The sequence below is a fragment of the Heteronotia binoei genome, chromosome 21, assembly GCF_032191835.1.
Source record: "Heteronotia binoei isolate CCM8104 ecotype False Entrance Well chromosome 21, APGP_CSIRO_Hbin_v1, whole genome shotgun sequence".
Lineage (NCBI taxonomy): Eukaryota > Metazoa > Chordata > Lepidosauria > Squamata > Gekkonidae > Heteronotia > Heteronotia binoei.
The window spans coordinates 162,152,030-162,178,382 of record NC_083243.1 but is presented as its reverse complement, the minus strand read 5'-3'; the positions used below and the strand labels follow the sequence as shown (position 1 = coordinate 162,178,382).

General features: G+C 41.8%; 1 protein-coding gene across 1 annotated transcript in view; it reads left to right on the top strand.

The window, feature by feature from the left end:
- Positions 1-16,069: 16,069 nt before the first annotated feature.
- Positions 16,070-26,353, top strand: part of LOC132589394 (uncharacterized) — a 160,238-nt gene continuing 149,954 nt past the window's right edge. The window contains exon 1 of the mRNA XM_060262117.1: positions 16,070-16,238. The gene's annotated coding sequence lies outside the window, so the exon portion shown is untranslated. The remainder of the gene's footprint in view (positions 16,239-26,353) is intronic.

The window sequence follows — 26,353 nt, the reverse complement described above, 5'->3', positions numbered from 1 at the left end:
TAATGGTGTTCAGGGTTTTGCTAATATGACAAAGAAATCCCGGTGGGTAGCCGTGTTGGTCTGAAGCGATAGAATAGTTAGTTAGAGTCCAGTGGCACCTTTAAGACCAACGAAGTTTTATCCAAGGTATGAACTTTCGTGTGCACGCTCACTTATTCCGATGCTTGCGTGCGCACGGAAGCTCATACCTTGAATAAAACTTTATTGGTCTTAAAGGTGCCACTGGACTCTTAAATTTATTGAGAAATTCTGAGAGCTTGTTCAGTCCCGCAGGCGAAGGCACATTGTTTTAAACGGGACTGGTTAAAAGTCGGATTTAGGTAATTTTAAACGGATCCTCATGAATTTGTATGTAAGAAGAGTGCCAGAGAAGAGAGCAGCTAGCCCTGGCTTTGGGGGGGGGGGGAGTGTGGAGGTGGGGACGTTCCATATTCTGCCGTATTTCTTCTTTGCCACTCGTTTGAAGGATTCTACTCGGAACTGTAAGAGACCTCTGCGTGAAACGCCTCTTTTCATTTATCTCTATGGGCCTAACGACGGGGAGAAGTTGGTAAAATCCTTTAGGGGGTGGTATGATGTAAAGGGCCCGTGCGCAGTAACAGAGGTAGAAGTCCTTTTTTGGTCAGTTGTGGTGGCCTTTTATTTTCTTAGAAGAGCCCGGTGGTGCAGAGTGGTAAAGCTACTTGTACTGCAGTCGGAACCCTCTGCTTCACGACCTGAGTTCGATCCCAGCGGAAGCTGGTTCAGGTAGCCGGCTCTCCAGGTTAAACTCAGCCTTTCCATCCTTCCAAGGTCGGGAAAATGAGTGCCCAGCTTTGCTGTGGGAAAGTGTAGATGACTGGGAAAGGCAATGGCAAACCACCCTGTAAAAAGTATGCCGTGAAAACGTTGTGAAAGCAACATCACCCCAGAGTCGGAAACGACTGGTGCTTCCACAGGGGACTACTACCTTTACCTTTTTGTGGTGGCCTTTACGGAGGTATTTTTTGTTTTCCCAGAGATCGGGACGAGGACTCTACCTGGAACGTTGTCATGGCAGTACAAGTGGCAAACCGGGCCACCACCTGTTCCTCTGGGCCGGGACAGGCATTCTGTAATGACTCCTGCTCCTTCTTTCCTCAGCATCTCCAGGCCCTCGAAGGCTTTGTTACAGAAGGATGGATGGACAGGCAGCAGGCCCGTAGCTACATTAGGGGCATGGGGGGCACGGCCCCTCTGTTTAAACTCCCCTTCCCTCTACAGGGCCCCTCCATTGGAGCCGCCCTCTAGGAACCCAACACACTTTCTTTCCGAGCAGGGTTTGCTGAGTGGAGATGGTGAAACTGAGTTAAAAGGGGGGCGGGGACAGCAAGAGAGTGATCAAGAAAGGGAGAGAGAGAGCAACAGCGCACGCGGGGGGGGGGGGGACAAAAGAAAGACGGACAGTGAGAGAGAGCAGCAACACCTGGGGGGGCAAACACCACAGACATCTTGAGGCCTGCGTGACCAGCAGCTCTGTGCTACCACAGGCCCTTTCCCAAACTGCCCTCTGCCTCTGAGGTGGCGGCAAAGGCAAGCGAGCTGAAGGAGGAAGTGGTTGCTTGTTGGGCCAAACAACTTGCATCCTAAAGGGGGGAGGGGGAGAGTTATGTCCTTTCTGAAGCCCTCAGCAACAAATGAAAGTCTGCTCAGCAGGGCATGACTGTTTGGCAGCTGTCACTCAGCACTGGCAGCTTAGCTAAAACGACAGCGACTTTGCTGAGGACTGAAACACATCGCAATATCTACTATAACAGCAACCCGACCTTCTTAGAGGGCTGAAAGCAGTAACAAATGTTACTGCCTGAGCAGAGGGGGAGACCGAGAGGGTTGCTAGGAGCCTAAACCCTGCCCATCAATGGTCCATCCCACTTCTGTAAGCAGCTGACTGTTCCGCGGACTGCCAAGCAATTCATGCGGGAAAGCATCACTTTTCAGTACAAGGATTTTAGCTGCCTGTCGTAGCAGACTGAAAATTAGTCACTTGTGATCCTTCAATGTAACTGGTTTTGTAGGAGCGCTGCAAATGCACATACTAGGTGTGACAAGGTTGGGGGGGGCTTCTTCCCTGTTAGCATTCCCCCCGTTCCCCCCCACCCCTTGGTCGGACTCTGGCCTGCTGCAGGCTGCTCAGGCAGGCATGGGCTTTCTCTTGAGTAGCAGAGGGAAATGATGCTCGCCTTGGGGTAGGTGGCAGTCAAAAGTAGAACCGGGAAGAAGCGGCCAAACCCTGTGGCCTCCCCACCAATTTTTTTTTCACCTGGGCCCCTCCACCCCAAATTTTCTGGCTACGGGCCTGACAGATAGGGCATGAAATTGATCTGATTGGGATGATGATACAATGTATTTACTAAAAGGAAAACTCTAACCTACTTTCTAGAAGATGTTAATTCTCACAGTACTATATGTATTGTGAATTTCTTAGTAGAAGCCTATAAAATTAAATCAAGGCATACTACTGTATTTTAATTGCTGGGTATCTACTCTTGATTTGTATTATTGGCAACTATTTTAATTGATTGTGTTATGTATTGTTCTTACTATACTTCAAATTCAGGCTTGTATCTACTTTTGATTGTGAATCATTATTGCTTTTATGCCAATAAAGATCTGAATGAATGATACTGGTTGGTGTTCGTGGCTCATTACGTGGGAATGTGTTTCCAGCCAATGACATGGACTCAAATTGCCACCTGTACACGTGTATTGAAATAAGTGTCAGAGGCTTCACTGTCCCAGTTGTGCATACTGTTGTGAGGATAGCTTCTTTGGGTCCCTCTTGAGGGGAATGAATGAATGTAAATAATGAATAAATGAAGCAAATAAGATTGATACAGGAAACTGTTACACCAGAGTATGCCCCTATATGTAAATCCCACTCTCAGTGTGTGCTTTTTTAAGCAATAGAATTATTGTGTTTTTATCCCACTGGTTCTCTAAGAAGCTCAGGGCAACAATGTACATCAGGAGTGGCCAATGATAGCTCTCCAGATGTTTTTGCCTACAACTCCCATCAGCCCCAGTCAGCATGGCCAATGGCTGGGGCTGATGGGAGTTGTAGGCAAAAAAAATCTGGAGAGCTACCGTTGGCCACCCCTGATGTACATGATTTTATTCTCCACATTTTATCCTCACAACATGCCTGTGAGGGTGAGAGTGACAGGTCACTCACTGAGTATGTTGGCACAGTGTCTCCCAGTTTGCTTCCCTTTAGAATTCTCTCCTAGTTTTAGCCATCTGTTGAGAATCTGGCTCAAAGAGTACTTGCAGAAATGGATTGTGGGGATAAGCAGGGCTTTTTTTGTAGAACTTATTTGCATATTAGATCACACCCCCTGATATCACCATGGTTTCACAGGTCAGCAGGAACTCATTTACATATTAGGCCACACCCCTGAAGCCAAGGCAGCCAGAACTGCATTCCTGTTCATTCCTGCCCCAAAAAAGCTCTGGGGATAAGAATTGTAGAAAGACACAAACCATGTGGCCCTTTAAATGTTATCTCTTTCTTTGGATGTAGCTTAGATTTCACAGCCTTATTGTATGTAAACAGACACTGATTGTATGTAAATAGGCTCATTCAAACCAGGGAGCCTAAATGTGTTTAGCTTTCCATACAGTTGCAAGTATTTAACTGAGTATGTTTAACTGTGAATGGGGGATATAATTTAAAAACTTACAGCAAAGCCTTACAATTTAAAAACTTACAGCAAAGTGGCCCAAATTATCCTGTTTTTTCTAAACAGTTGTAATAAGGTCTTAGAGAATGATGCTGTAAAGAAGCTTTGACATTAACAATAAGGGTGACATAGAAAGTTTAAAGCTGAATGCTTGTCTTCTGGAAATCTGTGCTTCTGTTGCTAATTTTGTATGTTTGGCCATATATAAATTCATCCGCTCCTTGAAGTCAACAGAATTTTTTATGTCAGAAATTTGCTGTATAAAATCACAGCCAAAGAAATGCATGATATTTTTGGAAAATATGGAACCATTTGACAAATTTAGTCTAAATCTATGGAGTGTTCCAAAACTGAGGTTAACAATAGAATTTTTAAAGCAACGTACTTAAGACAAATAACTTTCTAGTTGACTGTCATTACATTATTTCCATTTTCTGTGTAAAATAGCACAAGGGACAAGCTCAAACTCAAGTTTGTAATCCTAGAATTTAAGTGGGATATTTCACAGTACAACTTTCAGAACAAAGTGATTGGGATTGTACTTGAAGCTTCTTTCTTAATAGAGTTGGATAGAAATCAATTTCTATGTGTTTAGAGTGGATGCATGGTAACTTCCTATATGTGCAGCCAAATTTAGGCACGTTTAATCTAAGCAACCCCCACTGAGTTCAGTGGCACTTACTGCCAAGTAACCATGCATGGGATTGTGGCTCTAATGCTCTGTTGCTAATGTCATTTATAGCCTGCTTGAAAACTCAAGGAGCATTATAAAATATAAAAATCAGTTCACACAAACAGCAGGGACCTCCAATAAACAATGCAGTAGGACTAGGATTGAGGGAAATCCCCACCCCCAATCCTATCTAAGGCCAGAAAAATTGTCTGAAGCATGACATATCAAGAAATCAAAATAACAGCATTTTGAAAAAGTTCATTTAATGTGTTGGTGGCATGTTTCCTCATGTCATTCCTGAATGCTAATGGAATTTGTATTTTTATCCTTAGTAAATATTAAAACTGTGCTTACTCTATAGAGGAAATACTCCCGAGACTAGAGGAACAGTTTATGTTGTCTATGAAGATATCTTTGATGCCATAAATGCTTGTGATCTTCTGTCAGGATTTGATGTGTACAACAGATACCTTGTCATCTTGTACTGTAACACAAACAGGGCAAGTATATGAAGTTTTCCTTAAATAATTAACAGTTGTTACTATGTAAGATGAACTTTTTAATTTCATCTGAACAACGGCATTGTGAGAACAGTACTGGGATAAGTCAAGATAATAGGGAATCTCCCATGCATTCTGTGTAAATCAGATGACTGAGAACAGGGTTTGAACAGCTCTATGATAGCACATCTGCTGGTCCCAGTAGAAAGAATCATGGGCACATAGGATCAGTATATGTGAGGAATACTATGTATTTTGATCCAGATGGGCAACTGTGTTGGTTTGAAGTAGTAGAACAGGTTTGGAATACAGTGCTACCTTTAAGACCAACAATCATTTATTCAAAGTATGAGCTTTTGTGTACACACACATTTCCTCAGATACATTGAAATGGAAGCTAATGTTTCATATATACAGGCAGATGCTTCTACATAGATGAACAGCAAATTAGCATACAATAAAGATTCTTTGGCATATGCAAAGATTAAATAGCAATAACAAGCTAAGTTTATAGGTCACAATTTGTGCATTCAAACTACGCTATATGATGCGTTTTGCAACTAGATTTTTGCTATTCTTATGCAGTAAAAATCTAAGTTGAAAATGCATAATTTAGTGTAGTGTGAATATGTTAGGATTTAATTATGTAGGGAAAACAGTGTATCTGAGGAAGTGTGCTTGAACACAACAGATCATACCCTGAATAAACTTTTGTTGGTCCTAGGTGCCAAAGGTGCCACTGGACTCAAAACGTACTATATTTTGAGTTTGTCTCAAAACGTACTATATTTTGAGTTTGTCCAGGCTTTTTGAAAGGATGGGAAGCACTGGGAAGAAGGGAGACTTGACTGGTCCTTTGTTTTGGTTGGCATATAGAGTTAAAAGGTGAGTTCCTTTGCATTCAGTTTCCATCTGCTATAATTGGGTTTGCTATGAGAAATACAGAAGCAAGCTCCATGTTACCATAGACCTCTTTTCTTCTGTATCCCTGGGGTTCCAGGACCTATGTAGTCAGATAGCCACATGGTTGCTGTGACCCTAGGAATAAACTTTCTCATAGTCAGAAAGTTTGAAGTCAACTTCTTGGTATGGCATTGGTCCTTTTCCAAAGGGCCTGGTTCAGTTTTGAGGAATTAAACACATACATTTATCTCAAGACATAGTTCAGTATAATGCATCTTGTTTTCCTGATGTTTGCAAAGGTAATCAGTTAAATAGGAGAAAACACAATCAGTTTAATAATATTGATAGAACTGGTCTGACTGGAGAGAGTTGATTTATTCACAGTATATTTCTATTTTATTTTAGGCATTCCAAAAATGGATATGAAGAAAAAGAATGAGAAATACAGAATAAACATGAATCCACCAAAATATGACCCTTGGCCTTTGTGAGGAACCCAGCTACATGGACAATTATTTGTTTTTAACCCTTTCATTATTTTCTGAAATGAAATTCCCTCACAAGTTTATGTGTCTGCTTTAAAGCACTGAAGTCTTTAATGCTTAATTTTTTTAACATGGGACACAAGATATGCTAATTTCAGATGCAAAGGAATTCATCACTGCTGTATTAACTCTAATGTCTTTTTTTCTTGTTAGTATTTTAAAATAAAGACTAACAAAGGTATTTGTTATACTGCTGCTGCTGAAATTTCCTGCAAATCAGAGGCTATGCAAGGTGTTGTGTATCATTAATCTAACAATTAACCATTACAAAGCAAGGAAACTTTTTAAAAATTGAGCTAAATTATGTAAATCTGTTAAAAGGATATACATATTTTCCCAAGCTTGTGTTTGATTTCTGTCTTAAGGGTATCTGTTTACTTTCTTTGACCAGAATGCTCAGTGCTATCTGGAGTAGTGTAAACAGGGTGATTTTAAATGGGTAGGAAATGAGATGTGGAGGTGAGAAGGAACTTCTGTTCTCCATACATCATCTTCTGATGCTGAAATTCTGCTTAACAATACTATCCTATGCAGCTGAGGTTGCCATCTTCCAGCTGGCTCAGAGCTGTTGTATTTTTAAGATAGCCTGTTGCTAAGAGGAGCCAAGTGCTGAGGAGCCAGGTGCATGATTTTTGTGGTGCTGACTGGACTATCTTACAATGTGACAGTGGTTTTAGTGGTTTTATTTTGTTTCAGTGCAAAACTCATACAAATTCATGGAGATCCATGCCTCAGATCCATGTTTTTATGCCATCAGTGTGCTGATCCCCTCGTCTGATGAAGTGTGCTTAAGAGAGCACATGAAAGCTTACGTTCTAAATAAAACTTGGTTGCTCTTTTGGGATTCCAGTCTGGAATATGCCTTTTAAATTCTGGATGTATTGGAGGGGAGGGTGTTGGAAAATACCTGAACATTTTGGAGGTGGAGCCTGAGGAGGGCATGGTTTGGGGAGGGGAAGAAGTTCATTGGGCCATAATCATAAACAATTAAGTGATCCAATTGGACCGGTTCTTTTATCATTCATCGTACTACAGTTAAAAATGGCACGGATCTTTGGACAGTAGTTGTGTTGTGCATAGGATGGTTTATTATCTGTATCACTGAACTGTTTATGAGTTTACAAAAAATCACTTATCGTGGATTATACTGAGTATTTTCTACACAGAGTGAGTGTGTTGTTTTTCTCCAGCACTTGGAGGTTGGCAGCCCTAGAAGAGGAAAACATTCCATTAACCATGTGCAGAATGTTTCCCTGGTGCCCCCCCCCCCCAAGTACATCTGGGATTAAAAAGGCAGACTGGAATCCCAAAAGCTCCCTGAGTAACAGATCCCATTTATTTAGTTATATTATTTATAGTTTGCCTTTCTCAATGAAACTCAAATCTGATTACATAATGTAAATCAATAAAATTGATATAAAGAGACATCTAAAAAAGGACTGTACTAGTTTTACAGATATTTAAATAAACATGGCATATTGGACATGACACAAAGTATAAATCCAATGCAGAAGTGAAGTATTATATCAGCAGGAAACAATGAAGTGATGACGAGGTCACACCTTGTGGAAAACAGTGCAGCCCTTTCCCCTTGCAATGCACCATCCTGAACCATGCCAGCACCCCAGTATGGCAGTAGGCATAAGGTGCAAATTACTGGCTTACTCAGACATTTCAATATACTCTCAGTTCAAAGCACCACTGCCAAACTCAATGAGATGCTAGAATTTCCAACACATTACTGTGCCCTAAGAACAGATCTTTCTAATACAGTTTTTCCTATTGCATACCTATTGCATAAAACTTACCCCAGTTTTAATCCATTGACCTCAAAGGGCTTAGTCTGGGATAACTGCCTCAAATTGCACAAAAGCAAATCCAGTGAACAAAATGGAACTTCTTGCTGAGTATTTACTTCATTTATACATTGCTTTTCTCCCCAATGGGGACCCAATTTGGCTTACATCATTCTCCTCCATTTTATCCTGACAACAGCCCTGTGAGGTAGGTTAGGCAGTCAGTGACAGGCCCAAGGTCCCCCAAAAAGCTTCTGTGACAGAGTAGGGGGGAATCGGGGATCCATTGGTAAAAGTTGGATCTAGATACTTTTAAATGAATACTTATCAAAATAAAATCAATACTTAACAAATACTTAACAGATAAAGTAAATACTTAACAAAATAAAATCAATTCATATATACTATATGAAGTTGGTTTTATTTTGTTTCAATACAAAAATCATATGAATTCATTAGAATCCTTGGAACCATGTTTTTGTGCCACTGCTGCATTGCAAAGTATTGGATCAGTGTTTCTTAGGGTTCAGTCTGCGATCCTAATTTTGACATGTGACTTTATTCTGGATTTGGGCGAGTTCGGGGGGGGGGGGGTGGACTAGGAGGACCCATGAGGATTTGTGCAGATCCGCCCTTTACTTTTCCCTGTTTTGATCCTTGTTGCCGTTTCCTTTCCAATGATTTCTTCTTTGTTTGTTTTGCTGGAGGGTAATTTTCTTAGTCTTAAAATACTCCTGGTTGTTGTTGTTTTGCTGCAACAGATTACCATGACTTTCCCTCAAATTAAGAACATATATTTTTATTTAGTTTATTTATGCCCCGACGATAAACTCATTTGGAGTAAAATTACATCACGGCGGCTTTTGCGGGAACAAGGGTGTCGATGGATCACCCTTTCCCCTAAAAGAAAGAGATATCTTGAAAGGCGGTCGGTTGTTAATTAATTTAGTAATATTCACATGCGGCGGTATGATCTCTCATAGTCTCCAGATGGCGATGTGCAGCCAATACTGTCTACTGCTTTTTCCATTATACATTCGTTCTTACGTCATTAAAAGAACAGCACTCATAGATACTGCCCCGCAACAACTCTGATTGGTTACAAGGGCAGCGGTTCAAGATGTGATTGGTAGAATGTTGATGGTATTCGCACAGAATGCGGCATCTGAGTTCCTGATCGTTGTTTGAAATTTCCCCATGCCTGATCTATGTGTCTAGATGTAACACTGTTATCCCACCCTTTCCACAAAGAGCTCAGTGTGGCATACATGGTTCTTTCATCCTCTATTTTATCTTCACAACAACTCTTTGAGGTAGAGGAGGCAGAGAGAGCGGAGTCCAAGATCGACCAGAGTTCATAGAGAGATGAACCCAGCCCAGTTTGATAAAGAAATAATTAAAGTGAAACAAGCATACACACTATTTTCTACTATGAATGCTAAAAGGTATTACCCTGATTTTGTCTTTGGATTTTTTCTTCTTCCAAAGTGACTACTTACAATCTCTGTTTGTTTTGAGAAATACAAAAGTTGTCATCTAAGAGAGGAACTGGGGGAAGATTATTTGGAATATAACTGTTTATTGGGCATTCTCCACCCATCCAGTAAGTATTAACCAGTTTGCTCCTTAACTAATATTAATATAAGAATATCGTCCTCAGGTTTTGTCCTTTTAAGGCACTTATATGTTCCATTTTACAATTGAGAGACATTTGATCAACTACTGGTTTTGATATTTTCAAATGTAGGTTTGCATTTTCCCCAATAATAAGGTTAAGGTACACAACTCCAGCCTCCACTCTGCACCCCCTAGTCAAGTCAGCTCTGCAGCCTATCCTGCACAAGAAGCATATTAGCAGCATTCACATTTTGGCTTAAATCTCTCTCACTCTCTCAACATCCAACTTGATGAAAGAATTCCAGACAACTCAAAACTTGAAACCTATTTTGCAATATTTTGTTTGGTTCTGATCATACATTACTCTTTTTTTCCTTTGGATTTTTCTTTGCTACCTGTAATTTAGTCATTCATTTACATTTAAGTTTTAAACAGGGCTTTTTTGTAGAAAAAGCTCAGTAGGAACTCATTTGCATATTGGACCACACACCCTGATGTCACCATTGTTTCACACGGAGCTTTTTTGCAGAAAAACCCAGCAGGGACTCATTTGCATGTTAGGCCACACCCCCTGACACCAAGCCAGCCGGAACTGCATTCCCGTGCGTTCCTGCTCAAAAAAAGCCCTGGTTTAAAATATTTATATCCCATTTTTCTCATGATCAACAGGACTCAAGATAGCTTACAATAAATTTAAAAACAAAAACAATCTTGCATCAGCTGGATTACAAAGAAAAGGAAGATAGCCACAACCTCCACTCATGAGCCACTAAGGGCACTGTAAATGGTTGTCATCGGGAACATAAGGTTGTCATCTGCCTTGATGATGTTGTTAGACTGGAGAGTGGCAGAGAATTCACACTGTCGCACCCAGGGCCAGCCCTGCCACTAAGCAAACTAGGCAATTGTTTAGGGCACCAGCCTTCTGGGGGCGCCAAATTGGGCTCCCCCCCCCATTTGATTGGGTGACATTATCACTGCAGTGTGTGTGTTAGGATTGCCAATCCCTGGGTGGAGCACTAAGCGTGAAAATGAGACATGTAAGTTATGTGAGAGTTGTTGCTTAAGGACGGGTTCCGGAAAAAATACAGGTGGCCAGTGGAAGTGGCGTATGAAACACGGAAGGAACCTTGGCCCTGTATCAACGTACCTGTGGGATTGAGCACTGCTACCCTCGCTACACTTGAATAAATGGTACACTTGCGTCTACCAAGAAACAGGACATTTTTAGACAGCAAGCTATTGTACCTGTATAGCATTGCATATTGATTTGGAACAAATATGTAGGTTGAGCTCAGTGAAGAGTCACTGTATTTTGGTTGAAAGTTGTGCTTTTGATGTTCCAATGAACTGAAAGCATAATAAGAGTGGTTGCATTTATTCTTGCTTTGTAAATTACACAGTGTTTTCCTATTTTTGCCTTACCAATCGTTACACTGTGGTTTCCTGTTTGCCTGAATCCCCAGGTGGAGGCAGGAGATCCCCGGGTTTGGAGGCCCTCCCCCCACTTCAGGGTCATCAGAAAGCAGGGGGTGGGAAGAAAAATGTCTGCTGGGCACTCCATTATTTCCTACGGAGCAGGGGTGGCCAAACTGTGGCTCGGGAGCCACATGTAACTCTTTCACACATATGGTGTGGCTCTCAAAGTCTTCATCACCAGCCAGTGGCTTGGCGGATGCATTTGAAGTTAAAGTTGCTTTCTTTCCACTTCTCTTTCTCTTCGCCATCCTTTCTTCCAGCTCTTAAACATCAGACTTTATTCTATGTGGCTCTTACATTAAGCAAGTTTGGCCACCCCTGATTTAGATGAATATGATTATGTTGTAATTGCAGAAGTGGCAAAAGAGATTCACTTTCAAGTAAGAGTGTATAGAATTCACAACCTGAAAGAGGTTCAGTTTGCTTGGGTGAGGTACTATATATTTGGGGTGGAAGTGGAGAACTTCAGCCTTTTCCTTTAAATATATGTTATGCTCAACAAGTCAGTAAAGCCAAGTTTGAGTCCAGGGCTCATTTAAGAACAACAAAGTTTTAGTCTGGTCATAAGCTTTCTGTGTGTATGCTAATGGGAATGCATTTAAAGTTAAAACTGTTTTCATTCTACCTCCACCTCGCTCCCCCCATCTATTTGCCTTCTTTCCTTCTGGCTCTCAAACATCTGATGTTTATTCTTGCTCTTACATTAAGCAAGTTTGGCCATCCCTGCTAAGGAGACTTGAGTTCCATAGGGTATAATGGAGAATTGATCCACAGGTACCTGGGGCCCGGGGGGAGGGGCTGTTGTTTTAGGTAGAGGCACCAAATTTGCAGCATAGAATCCAATGCCTCTCCCCAAAATACCCTCCAAGTTTCAAAAGGATTGGACCAGGGGGTCCAATTCTATGAGCCTCAAAAGAAGGTGCCCCTATCCATTATTTCCAATGGAAGGAAGGCATTTAAAAGGTGTATGGTCCCTTTAAATGTGACGGCCAGAACTCTCTTTGAAGTTCAATTATATTTGTCACAACAAAGCATCCTAGCTTTGTTGGAGCAGGAATTATAATTATTATCCGGATGCCATCCCACTGTACTAGCATTTCTTCTGGTGATTTCCCAAGAGACTTTTTTTCGATCTCTGTTGTTAAACACTCCTGCAGAAGCAGAATGTTCTGAATTGTTCCCAATGCATAAAGAGCATGTGTAGGTGTCTCTGCTGCCTGTTGCATTTTGAATGTATGTGGGGGGGGGGGGGGCTGGGAAGATTTTGCCACAAAACGCAGCTGCTGCTTATTGACTAAGAAATGTTTGCATGAGGTAAGGATGAAAAACAAACAAGAGCCATATGCCAAAACAACACAAGGCCTTTCCAGAGATTCATATTGCCTTAAAAAAAAATAATTGGGTTGATTCCATTGGCAGAAGCCGTTATTGCAATGGAATCCATCAGTACCTGCTGCTTTCCTGCCCACTAAAAATATAAACAGCTTCATACATTCTGAGATTAGGATATGAATGGGGATTAATGACTGGGCATGAAAAAGAGTTTCAGAGGATATAGTCTATACTCTATAGCAGGGGTGGCCAACGGTAGCTGTCCAGATGTTTTTTGCCTACAACTCCCATCAGCCCCAGTCATTGGCACTGGGGCTAATGGGAGTTGTAGGCAAAAAACATTTGGAGAGCTACCATTGGCCACCCCTGCTCTATAGAATGTTTCCCTAGGAATAAGCCCCATTAAATAAAATGGTATTTACTTCCATGTAACAGTGAAGCAGACATGGCCAGCTATGAAAAGGACCAGACTGTAGACAACATTAGTCAAAGATCAGGAAAAACCACACTATTCTGATAGTGCCTGTATTGTTAATTACTACACAGAGTGTTTCCCATACGGTTCCTGAAGCCCAGGACAAAATCAGTTCATTTTATTTTGAGAGGAGGAGCTGTGGCTTAAAGGCAGAGCACATGTCTTGTCTTGCTTGCTCCTGGCTCCAGGTTCATTCTTCACCTAGGTAATAGCACTGCTGGAAGTGAAGGGTGTGCCAATGAAAGAAGGGGGCTGGCAACACCCAAACCAACGAAGAACACAGCACTACCTTGCAAGTTAATTGGCCACACTTCTGGTTTTCCACAAACTGTATAGAACAGAACTGGTCAAGAGAGGTTTTAAAAATAAAATAAAACAAAACAAAACAAATAAGGTTGCATTGTAAAAGAAATGTTCAGGAAGACATTTCAATAGAGGGAACAGAACTGCAGACTATATTATTTATACATGTAGTCTATTGCTGTATGCTTCTATCTTATTCTCACTGTATTATATTTCTACTTATGTAATACAATTTATTGCATTGTTCAACATGTTGTGTTTAATACTTATGCCATTGCGGATTTATTTTATCCTGATCCTGTTACACTATTTGTTAGATGTCTCCTCATCTTTTTGATTGTACTGACTTACATTATGTAATCTGCCTTGAATCTCAGTGAGTAAGATGGACTATAAAAATGTAACTAAAATAGATTAGTAGCAGATACTGAGCTTATTACTAATGAGTTAATAATGGTCCTAATGCACTACACTAGTAGGTGGATGAATAAATAGGTAGTTACCCTCTGAAGCCTTGTTAGGTCATTTCCTCTGTCCCTTTGAAGCTTCAGGAAAGAGTACATCCACCAATGCAGCAAGGGACAAATAATTATAGCCACATAACTATCTGGTTTCCTGGAACTTCTGGGGATCCAGCAACAAACCAATGCAGAAAGAATGTTCTTTAAGGCATCTCAGCATTGGTGCAAACTCAGGGATTGGGTGACAATGGTACATGCCTCCAACATGAATGCACATGCTCACACGTGTGTGCACACACACATAGAAAACAATACATATTGTGTTCACTTAGATGCAGCAGCTTCTTTCAGCTGCAGAAATTAGCAACATAACACATTACAATTGATCTCCAGGTGACAGAGAGTTCACCAGGAGAACATGGCTGCCTTGAAAGGTGGACTCTATGGCATTAGGTCTCATTGAAATCCCTCCCCTCCCCAAACCTTACCCTGTCTAGGCTCCATCCCCCAAATCTCCAGGTATTTCCCAATCTGGAGCTGGCAGATCACAGTGTCAGTTTAGAGGAAATTATATGCAGTGTTATAGGAGCAAAGATGATTTCCTATACCACCTAATTCATGCATAAAGAAGGCTTCTCATGCACCTGCTATGTCTCGCTGCCTTGCTTTGTACTCCAAGATGGGGTGAACGTTCTCTACATGCCAATACAGTTCACTGTCTCTTTGTCCTGTCAATTACAAGTTGTTTTGTTAAGTGGTAGAAGGTACATAGCGATATATTTTCCGATAAGGAATTTTTCTGGTCTTCTAGGTCTTATAACCCAAACATTGTAACTGACTGATTAGGAAATTAATTATCTGGGGATCTTCAAATTATAGACCATAAGCAGTTAAAATATTTAGTCTAATACATTGTTTTAATATTTGACACATGACTATAATGTTGCTTTCAATGTTATTAAACCTATTTGTTAAAACTGGAGTTATTCTTACAGCCTTTTAATTAACCTCTAACGGAAAAAATTAACCCATGGGTATGCTACTGAGTTCCTGCTGGGCTTTTTCTACAAAAAAGTCCTGGACCTATGCATTTGCCTAGGGCGGCGGGCCATGTGTTTGTGTGTGTCAGATTAGACTCTCCCCACATGACTTCAAATAGAAAAAAAAATTATTTGCATTAATTTTGCTGGCCTGAATCATTCTCCCTTGGCGGAGCACTGTTTTTTAAGTTGATAGTTTTTTATGGCCCACAAATGATATCATAAATATCCATATAGCGGTTGGCAGAAAAAAGGTTCCCCACCCCTGCTATAAAACTTGCATTTATTAAATATCTGTCTTTAGAAACACCTTTTTAATTTTAGAAAACCTTATCACAGATTGAGTTTTTGAAATTGTTAATATTTATTTGTACATTAGTTTGCTTATTATTTCTCAGGAGAGCTAAAATGTTGATAACTGGAGAACTGAACATCATTTTTTCAATGTGGTGATGTTTTGACTGGAGTCGTATTCATCCCTTTTATATAAACTCAATCTGGACTTTTTAGCTAAGGAGGAGAGAAATTAGAAGGTTGTACACGTACATTTTAGCAGGCTTCAAGACAAGTCCCAAATATGAGATTTCGTTGTTGCAATGTAAATCGTGATAATAACAGGATATATCCAATAGAATTTAATACTTGTTTTAGTAGGAAAAACAGTTTCGCTTTCCAGTTTTGGTGTTTTTCAGCGGACTTTCCAAAATACCAGGACTTCGACATTTTTACACCGAAAGTGTATGTGTTGTGGTTGGAAGGATTAAATCTGCAAGATCTAGCAATGTTTATGCGATTGTCCATAGTATCCAGGGACCACGGTCCGTTTTCTTGCACCTTACTTGGTTATTTAAACCAAAGGTGTCTCGGAATGCTAGAAAGGTGATAACCTGTAAAAAACGAGAGCAAAGAAAAGAACTGGAGAATGCAGGCATCGATCCCGCTACCTCTCGCATGCTAAGCGAGCGCTCTACCATTTGAGCTAATTCCCCACCTTAAGTAAAACCTTCTCACTGTGTTTTCTTATTTAATAAGGTGGGTTCCTACAGTAATTTGTGACCTTGCTTCTCCGTAGTATTGTCTCTCCAGTCTTCAGACTCCTCCTTCCTAACAAAGCAAGCAGGGGAATCATCACCGTCCTTCTGTAACCCCGAAAGACCGGAGGGGGGGGACAGGACTACATTTCCCATGATGCCTTAGAGTGCGCCTGCGTGGCATCGTCCTAGGGGGTGTCTGGAGGCGCAGTCGGCAGTAGCGGGTTTCTCCAGCGTGGGGGCGGCTGGCGCTATGTGAGGCGGGGACTGTTTGTGCTACTCTCGGCGCACAGCGGCATCCTTGGCCAGAGAAGGATGAAGAGCGCGCGCGAGGAGGAAGAAGGGGCTCTTGCTAGTTTGCGCCCCTCTGTTGCCCCTCTTTGAGGTAAGGCGAAGTGAACCGGATTCCCCTCCTGCAAGCGGCGCAGTGTGCGGAGGGTTACGAGGGGCTGCCCGCGAGGCAAGGGAACAGGTAGCGTGCTGTGCCTGTATGCGGGAGCGGAGAGGCGACTGCGGCGGATTCTGGGGTGCGTGGAAAAGGGGCAGTGGTTGGCAGACTGGGGGAGAGAAGAGCATGTGTCGGGTGTGGGGAAGGCGGCTCTCTACGTAAGTGTGTTGTGGGTCGTAGAGAGTCTCCGCGTGTTTTGACAAGGGAGGGGTGGTTTGTGATTGTCTTTGAGGCTGTGTGTGAGGAGGGTGTGTGCTCTGGAGTGGGAGTGTGGAATTTGCCTTCTCTGAATTTTGGCGTGCTGAGGGAAGAAGAGGGTGTGTTGTGCCAGTTGCGGAGTACTGGAAACACTTTGGGTTTGAGAGGTTGTTGGCGTCTCTTACGAGGTTTTGCGTAGATCTTGCTTGGCTTGGGCCGTGAAGAATGGAAAGCGTGGAGGAGCAGAGCTGCTGGCAGGAATAGAAGTTTATCATATCGTTACAGTGCGTATGGATGTACTGAGAGGTAAATAATGTGCAAAGTTGTGCCACATATTATTTCTTATGTGTATGTTTAATCACACCCAGTAGGAGTGAGGATACTGCTAGTGGGACCCTTGTGAGAGTATTATTATTATTATTATTCATATTTTATGCTTGGTGTGCTTAGTAGGCACTTTGCAAAGGGGAAGAAGTTGCACAGGAGGGTTATATTGTGATTAAATTCCTACCACTGGAGTAGAAAGGATGCATTTTATTTATGAATAGGATTCTAAGATATTAAAGAGGAGAATGCAGTATGCTGTGTTTAACACTCAAGTGAAAGTCTAGTAGCTCCTCACATCAGCATACACAAAGTTTGCTGTTCTCTGCAAAGCATGCTGTAATAGCCATAGACCGCTGCTTTTTATGTTTTAACAGAAATGTGCAAACGTTTGTAGATAATCAAAACCTTATGCTGTGTGAAAGGTTTTGCATGCTAGCAAAGTATGAAACAACTCATCACAGATTTTTAGTTCTTTCCTTTACTGACAGTATGTTTTGATTTTTTGAAACAAGAATGCTAAAAAGAATTGTGATGTAGATATTAATACAATTATTTTTTCATGGTTGGAAGAAGCTGTGTATGGAAGACATAGCCAAAAATAATGGAACTTCTAGGTTCTGATTTAAGATCTGTTTTTATATGAGGAACTGTTGCAGTATGTTCTAAAACAATTAAAATTGTATGCAGCTAAGTAGGCAAAGTTTACAAGTTAAAACACTGTGACCAGTTGAACCAATTGTGTTACATTCCATTGGTTTTGTTGCAGCAGGTTTATTTCATGTGATATCTATTGTAGATATCAGTAAGCAATGTGGTTATAATGGGATGGAATATCTGATGAGATATGTATGAATGAAACTCTAAAAATACCGAGTGCAGCCTACAGCAAGTCAGTTGAATCTAAGTCTGGCCTTGACACATTTTCTTTGTCTTTATGAGTCACCCCCAAAATTTAGAAGCCAGACTTATTTTTAAGCCTTCAGAGCATTGTATTTTAATGAGAATACTTTCTAATTATTGCTACCACAAAATCTAATCATAAATCTTTCACATTGTAGCATATGTATATGGTTGTTAGCACAACAAAAAGCTAATCTTTGTTCCTTGCCAAGCAAGCTTTGTCCTACTGAAGATCACTAAGAGGTACTAAATTAAAATACTGATGGCTGAAAATACTAAGCACCACAATGAAATTTCTAGGCATCACAGTGCCTGGGATTTGTTGAGAGCAAGTGTAAGTGCTTTTTATGTTTTGGTTCTAAGTTTAGAGAATAATACTTATGCATAAGTTCCATTGAAATCAGTGGCTCAAATTATGTGAAACTAGCTAAGTTGTAGTGGCTTCATACATTTTATGTGAAAGTATACCTAGCTTTTCTGTGGATTGTATTTGGGATTTTCTGCAGTCATATCCTTACATACTACTTTGTTCATGAGATAATTGAGTGTTATTTTCTTTTTGTATCTATCATGCTTGACAATGAGTCACACAGTTTATCTGTTTAATTCAACTGGGAAATCATATTTCTTGCATTAGTGTCTATATATAAAAATATGTTTCCTTCATATTATCAGTTACTTAAAAATTTCCCATAGTTGTTCAGTTATTAAAGCAGTAATCCACTCACTAATGTTATGTTGGATTTGCTTTTAAAATATATGCATTCATGCTGTCAGTTTGCAACTCCAGTGCCCTTCTAACTCACGTTCAGGTTTTCACAATTGGTTGTTTATCAGTATAGCCAGTCTTCATATCTGATGGCCTCAGTCCTTTCAAAACTATAAACATTCAGAACTATAAACATGCAACTGTAGGGTTGTAGTTGGTTTGGTGGGCTGCATGTACTACATGCCTGGTCTAGCTGCTGATTGGCATGCATTGTGAAGTCTGGGAACCAAGTGCTGCTGCCTTAGCATGTTAACTGAATTTACTGATCTTACTTGGATATTTCTCATCAGGATTTTATCAGTTTTTCCAATTGTTCTTGGTTAGCGTGCTTCATTTTAGTCATCATGTTCTAGCCTTGAAGGTAATTTTATTTTGATTTATCTATGTTCCTCACTTACACATATTTTATACATGTTAAGGTTTTTTGTGTTAAGTATGACTTTTTTGTAGAAAACCCCCTACATGTGCATATTTGGCCACACTCCCTGACATCACCGTTGTTTTGCACAGGGCTTTTTTTGTAGAAAAAGTCCAGCATGGACTCATTTGCATATCAGGACACACACCCCTGGCACCAAGCCAGCCAGAACTGCATTCCTGTGCATTCCTGCTCAGAAAAAAACCCTGGTGTTAAAACATTGTGCAGGAGGTATTAAAGCATTGGCATTGTGCTACATGACCCTGGAGGTTCTTTCCAATTCTAGGATTCTGTGATTCTAGGTGGCAGTAAGCCTGGAAGGATACTCACCTAGAATAAGTGGTTACTCATCCATGGAGTGTAACCGCAGAACTATTACATTCTAAGAGAAACATGGTGGGAATTGTGGGTGGAGACATTTCAAAAGTTTAATCATATAATAAAAGAATTAATACAAATGAGACAGATGTACATGCTCAGTTTCCCCCCCCTCCCTTTTGGAACTTAATGCAAACATACTTATGTTTATGTAGAAGCTAATCCTCATATCATGGTACAGATGAGTCAAATGTACACACATTGCTCTATCTTAATGCTTTGCTTGTTTTGTTGTCTCTACTGATCCTTAGTACATTATGCTTTAATACCTTTCTCCGCTGAACATAAATGCTGGCCAGCTGAAGTATTCTAACCTAATTATCTTTTGAGGAAAGAAGGCTGCATAATTTTTCAACTTCTTTGGTCATGAACATATGAAGCTGCCTTATACTGAATCAGACCCTTGGTCCATCAAAGACAGTATTGTCTACTCAGACTGGCAGTGGCTCTCCAGGGGCTCAAGCTGAGGTTTTTCACATCTGTTTGCCTGGACCTTTTTTGGAGATGCCAGGGATTGAACCTGGGACCTTCTGCAATGAAATGGAAAATACAAGTCCATACATATAGGTAGAGGGTGACCAGTAAATTAGCATACAATATAATGAAGATGTTTAACAGGTTCAGGAATAACAAGCTTAGTTTATATGGTTTCCATTTGTTTGTTCAGTTCTAAGGCAGAAACAATGAAGGAAATAAATATGTTTAAAATGGAGATCCCAAGCAGATGCTCTACCACTGAGCCACCATCCCTCCCCATATTATCTTTTTAAACTCTTCTGTACCCTACTAATGGAGAAAAACCTGTGTATTTTATAACCTTTTTCATTTGTTGTACCACAGCATTATACTTGTTTCTCTTACTCTTTTACTGTTAGGCATAGTACATGGATAATACCTCTTTCTGAAATTTTCAAATCTAGTTTATGCTTACTCTGTATATGTACACAGTCGTTCAATTTTACTTCTTTTAACCAATTTGCTCTGATATATATATAAATAAATAAATAAATAAAATGCCAATAAAGGCTGACTTGACTCAAATCTAGTAGATAAGCTTAACAGCTAACACAGGGTCTTAAAGCAATTGATGAGCATGAGAAATCATGAACACTTAAGGATGCATTTTCCTTAAACAAGGTAAGATTAAAAACAAAGTTTGAGTCCAGTGACACCTTTAAGACAAACAAAGTTTTATTCAAGGTAGGAGTTTTTGTGTGCATGCACACTTCTTCAGATACAATGAAATGGAAAAAAAGTCCATACATATAGGTAGAGGGTGACCAGTAAATTAGCATACAATATGATGAAGATGTTTAACAGGTTCAGGCATAACAAGCTTAGTTTATATGGTTACCATTTGTTTGGGTTCAGTTCTAAGGGAGAAACGGAAGGAAATAAATATGTTTAAAATGGAGATTGATATATCCTTGTGGAATCCAATCACAGAATTGCTGTGTGATGTCTGGCTGGCCTTATTTGGTTCTCCCTTTCTCTTGCAAGTTTGATTTGACTGGATATTTTGAACACAGTAACTTCATGTTTGGTGGAAGTAGGTAAGAAGAGACAAGGGCAGAATATCAGGAAAACATTACCAAATTCAAGTAAAACATTTCAGATGCATGCATTAAACTAGTAGGGTTCTAGAAAAACACATAATACTGGCCTACCTTACAAAGCTGTCCCATACATTGAAACATTGAAAATATTAAATGCTTGTTGTTGTTCCTACTTTGGCTCAGAGTCCTACGGCAAATAGAGTTATGTGGATAGGAAAAGTCAGCCCTCTTAAATATTGTGGCAACAGATATTTTTCAGTGGAACTCTGCACAACTGAAGGAGTGCACAACTGAAGGAAGGTTCACATATGGGAACCAGCTGTGTTGAGATCATATGACAAAACCTCCATGGAAACGGGACTGTACATGGAAACAATCTGAAATTCAATTTTTGTGATTAGACTACTGTTTTTTTTTTTTAAAAAAAGGTCCTTATTGCAGAAATGTCTATGGGCTATTTCCATGCACACTCCATCTCAACTCAAGATTTCCTACACCATTCCCTACACGATACTAGTTGTGGAGAGGAGAAAAAAGTGGCTAGTTTATGTATGGGAATCAACTTTGGAATTATTTGACAACTAAGATTTTTATGGCAAGAATTAATGGAATATGTGGCATTTCAGGGTGGTATGTTACCTAATCAATGGAAACAAGGATTTCTCTCTTTGCTTCTGATTTTTGGGAACTCTGTGCAAAGGTAAAATAAGTCTTGGAATGATGAACCATTTACTAGTCTTAGGATCCCTGGTTAATGTCAGATACTACTTTTCTCTGGAAGTGTTTGTGCTTGGTTTCCTCACTTTTGGGTCACACAGCTGGTTTATGTTTTGGTCTGCTAACTACTGACTATCATTTTCTTTGTGCAGTCCTTGTACAGATGATATGTTTCTGTCTGGAAGTGTGGAAGCTTTCCTATTCTCAGATTGTGCAAAATACACTCTTCTATTGCCAGTCATCACTAGCATTGCACTCAGACTCAGGGCTTTTGTGTTAGTTCTTGAGAGGCACTTGTTGAGACCAGAGATGAAGTTCTCAGAAATTCATCTAAGACTGCTGAACTGAAGTGCTGATTTCTCATAAGCTGCTGTCATAGACGTCTGTTGGACAGTTACTTGATTACGTCATCTTCACTGGTAACTAGGAAAGCAACTGTTAGTGTCTGGCGCCGTTTTAGAATAATTTAAACGGGTTTATTTTAAAGAACAAACATTTTACCTTAAAATGTTTTACTCTTTGTGGAATGTAATTCTATCTCTGTACTGTACATGGGTTAAATTGGGTTGGGAAGTAATTGCCAGGAAATTTTCTGCATTCCCCAAAAAATGCACTGGCCAGTTTGGGCAGCATACATTTGTTTCATTTGCTCCTGCCCTGATAGAGCTTGGATAAGAAAGACCCAGGAGAATCCTGAGTGATGAGGATAAGTATAGTGGCAGAATTGCCACTGTTCTAGCAGACATCAGAATGAAATGCTAAATGAGAAATAATGTGTCATTTAATGCTATTGGTGGGAGTTTAGTCTGAATTACGGGAAAGTAAAATTGAGGGTGAAATTAACAATTGGACTCTAACTGAGATAATTTGTCTGCTAAACTTCTGATAATTAGACAGCATGGCAAATGGAATTTGTCTAAACCTGACTCCTTGAATAAATGTTGTTTATTATGAGATTAGATTAGATTAGATAATTTTATTTATATCCCGCCCTCCCCGCCGGGGCAGGCTCAGGGCGGCTAACAGTAACAGTAACATTCCATTGTATAAAAACAAGGTTACATTCAACATTAAAATTCTAATAGATTTAAAATTAATTACAGTTATAAAAGTGCTAATGCTATTGCTATTTGTTCTTTATTATGATGGCGGTATCATTAGTACTTAATTTTCTACATCATCGAAAGCCAGTCGGAAGAGGAAAGTCTTGCAGGCCCTGCGGAATTGTTCAAGATCCCGCAGGGCCCGCATTTCCTCTGGAAGTTGGTTCCATAAGCTCGGGGCCACAGAGGAGAAGGCCCGATTGCGGGTGCATTGCAACTTCACCTCTCTTGGTCCGGGGATAGTCAGCAAGTTTTTTCCAGCTGACCTCAGTGCTCTCTGGGGTTCATATAGGGAGAGACGGTCCCTGAGGTAGACAGGTCCTCGACCATATAGGGCTTTAAAGGTAATGACCAGCACTTTGTAACGAACCCGGTATATAACTGGCAGCCAGTGCAGCTCGCGCAGCCCAGGCTGTATGTGCTCCCATTTAGGGAGCCCCAACAGTAGCCTGGCCGCTGCGTTCTGCACCAGCTGCAGCTTCCGGGTTCGGTACAGAGGCAGCCCCATGTAGAGGGCATTACAGTAATCCAGTCTCGAGGTGACCGTTGCGTGAAGTACCGTTGCCAGATCTTGGCGCTCTAGGAAGGGAGCCAACTGCCTTGCCCGCCTCAGGTGGAAGAAGGCTGACTTGGCAGTGGCTGCAATCTGGGCCTCCATTGATAATGAAGGCTCCAGTAAAACTCCCAGACTCCTAACCCGGTGCGCCGCTTTCAGCGGCGCCCCGTCGAAGACCGGAAGAGGTGTTTCCCCTTCCCGGGCGCCCCGACCCAGACAAAGGACTTCTGTCTTCGCTGGGTTCAATTTCAGCCCGCTCCTCCTCAACCACATTGCCATATCCTGCAGGGCCCGGTCTAGATTCTCAGGGACGCAGTCAGGCCGGCCGTCCATTAGCAGATAGAGTTGGGTGTCATCTGCATATTGATGGCACCCAAGTCCGTATCTCCTGGCAATCTGGGCAAGAGGGCGCATGTAGATATTGAATAATATTGGTGAGAGAACTGCCCCCTGAGGCACTCCACAGTCCAGTGTGCGCCTCCGGGACCGCTCGCCACCAATTGCCACCCTTTGTCCCCGATCCTCGAGGAAGGAGGAGAGCCATTGTAAGGCAGACCCCCTCACCCCTATATCGGCGAGGCGGCGGGTCAGTAGCCGATGGTCGACCGTGTCGAACGCGGCCGACAGGTCTAACAACATCAGCACCGCCACACCGCCCCGATCCAGATGCCGTTGGAGATCGTCTACCAGGGCGACCAGTACTGTCTCCGTCCCATAGCCCGGGCGAAAGCCGGACTGGCAAGGGTCTAGGATGGAAGCGTCATCCAGAAAGCTCTGCAACTGCGACGCCACTGCCCTCTCAATTATTTTACCTAAAAACGGTAAATTAGAGACCGGTCGGTAGTTTGCCAATTCGGCCGGATCTGCTGTAGTTTTTTTCAGGAGGGGTCGGACCAAAGCCTCTTTCAGGGATGATGGAAAACGCCCCTCTGAGAGGGATCTATTTATGATGTCCCGTAAAGGACATTCAAGCTCCCTCAGGCAAGATTTAATTAGCCAGGAGGGGCATGGGTCCAGATCGCAAGTTGTAGGGCGCGCAGAGGAGAGGATTCCGTCAACTTCCTCCAGGCTGAGCGGGTCGAAATGATCCAGAGTTAAATCAGAAGACAGGCAAGGGGCCTCGGGCTCATGTACTGTATCTAAGGTGATGGGCAGGTCCTGGCGGAGCGACGTGATTTTGTCTGCAAAAAATTTCGCAAAAGCCTCACAGCCTATTTCTAATTCTCTTACGTTTGGTCTGCCTTGGGGCAGAGTAGTTAAGTGTCCAATTATTTTGAATAATTGTGCCGGGCGCGAATTTGCAGACGCATAATATTGGCAATGAGTTTAATATTGGCAATGAGTTTATTACTAAGGAGAATAATTCATTGAGTAACAGCAATGGAACGATAGGGCTTTTTAATTCCAAGGAATCTGGGTTGTATGTGTAACCTGAGCTACAGAGTCAAAGTGCTTTAAACATTTTATTGCATGCTCACACAAAATATATAGGGTATAGTCCAAGAGGAGTTATCTACCAAGTACATTTTCAAGTTATCTACCAAGTACCCTCCCTTCAAGGAACTAAAGGTGGTATGTGTAATTCTCCCCATTATATCCTGACAACAACCTGGCACAGCAGTCTGGGCTGAGAGTGATTGACCCAAGATCATTAGAGTTGATCTCACCTCTCCCATACAAGCCTGTCGCTCTAATCAATAAATTACAGTATCTTGGCATTTAAGCTAAGCACTTTTGAGCCACATTGATTGCAATGGGTTGGAGGTAAGCATTGGCAATCAATCAGTAGGATTTGAACTATATATAACTTTGGCTGAATTGTATCTTAGAAAGATGTCAAAGATAACTAAGTATCCTTCTCTGCTCTTGTAATTCTAATAGCTTATTGTAGGAGTAAGAAAATATCGATTTTTAAAGATGTGATGATATGATGCACAACCTGTTGGAAATTGGAATGGCGGAGCCATCCATGGACCATTGCTATACACTGCTTATACACTACTAACATGAAACAGCAGCATTCTCTACTGTTGAGCAGATGCAGTCATTATGTCCTGTAGCACAGTACAAACTTTCCCTGTTTTGAAGCTGCTTACTATTAAGCCAGGAGAAGTGGGTCTGAACCATGTGGTGGTATTGAAGAGGCCCAGAGGACATATAAGTCCCAGATGGAATATTTCTCTCCTCGCAGTGTAAAATATTCTACAGGAACACTGTGGATATATTCTTTGCTAAACTCTGGGCCAGTTATTCTTGACATTCACCTTCTCTCTTGCAGCACGTGGGTGTAAACTGAGGCACTGCTAGTCCACTTCCTAAGGGCTTTGGCATGCTCGGGCATGGGGGTGGGGGGAGAGAAGTAGAAGCGTAGCTCTCTGCATGCGAGACCGTCCCCATGGCAATTCCATCAGAGGTGGCAGGAGGTGAGGGGCCTCACAGGGCTGCTGGATTGGCCAGTCCTGGCACAGGTGCGTGGCACATGACAGTTGGGGAGGCAGCCCCGGAGAGGCTGATCACCTGTCCCTCCCCATCCCAAGTCAAAGGAGAGAAGTCCTGGCGACGTGGAGAGGGGAAAGGAGTGAGGCTGTGTGTGTGTGCATGCACAAGAGAAGCTTGTCTCGTTGCTGAGGTAGGGGCAGGAAGGGGAAGTGTGGAGCTGCAGGATTGGCCATTCCCATGGCTGTGCCCACCCACTGTCAGAGACTCGTGCCAATGGCAAGCAGGCAAATGGAGTCATGTGCCCTCCTCGCAAGCCATAAACAAACAGGGAAAACATAGTGCAGGAGTCTACAGTCAGAGAAACCAGGCAAAATGTGTGTATTGGAATGAGCAGACAGAGTCCTGGCATGCCACCAAGTCTCACAGGGAAGGACTCCCCGGCACGGACATGGCGTCTCACCCTGATGCCCTCTTTTACTTGCGAGGAACCCCTCCCCTGGTGGCAGTAGGACACAGAGTGCGAGGCACAAGCCAGGCATCCATTTCATTCCCCTCCTGCACTCCCCTCTGCTCTGTTCCATGGGATAAGGAAGGAAAAGACTCTTGGGTTCCCCTGTCCAGCCTCTCACAGAGGTGGCTCATAGGTTTCCCTCCCTCGTGCCCCCCCCGAGCGAGCATGCTCCCCCTCTTA